The following is a 531-nucleotide window of genomic DNA, read 5'->3' on the forward strand; positions in this document are numbered from 1 at the left end:
CATGAGGTAAGCGCCGGGTCACCAGACATGCCACCATAATTTTCAACAGCAGGTTGACGACACTTTCCGGCACGCCACCCTACTTGAAAAGGACAAAAGGAATAATGCACGAATCCGACTTGGAATGTGAGGTAGCCGTCCCACCTGGCGTTGACGCCGCTGCACCGCCGTCTCAACGTCTCGGCACAAACGCGCCAGCATCAGCACCAGCGTCCATGACAGCCACCACGGCGCTGGACGGACTTGTAGCTGAATTAGCTGATTTCAGCTCATGTCCTCCACAATTGGAATGGGCTCCCCAAGACTTTCTAGCGATGCTAGACTGCTTGCTTGAACGATTTGTTTCAAATGGTTTGAAAGCCCTTTAAGCTTTTGTATAAAATGGGGTTTTATCACAAAAAGGGCTCGAGCACGACAACTCGTCCAAGACATACAAACGGATGTTGTGAAAAAGGCAAATGAAAATGTAAGATAGCGCCGGGCTGTACAAACGAAAGTGTAATTCTTAGGCGTCTCCGAGCACAGGTCACG

This window comes from Pollicipes pollicipes, unplaced genomic scaffold (genome assembly GCF_011947565.3).
Source record: "Pollicipes pollicipes isolate AB1234 unplaced genomic scaffold, Ppol_2.1 Scaffold_4881;HRSCAF=5763_pilon_pilon_pilon, whole genome shotgun sequence".
NCBI classification, from domain to species: domain Eukaryota; kingdom Metazoa; phylum Arthropoda; class Thecostraca; order Pollicipedomorpha; family Pollicipedidae; genus Pollicipes; species Pollicipes pollicipes.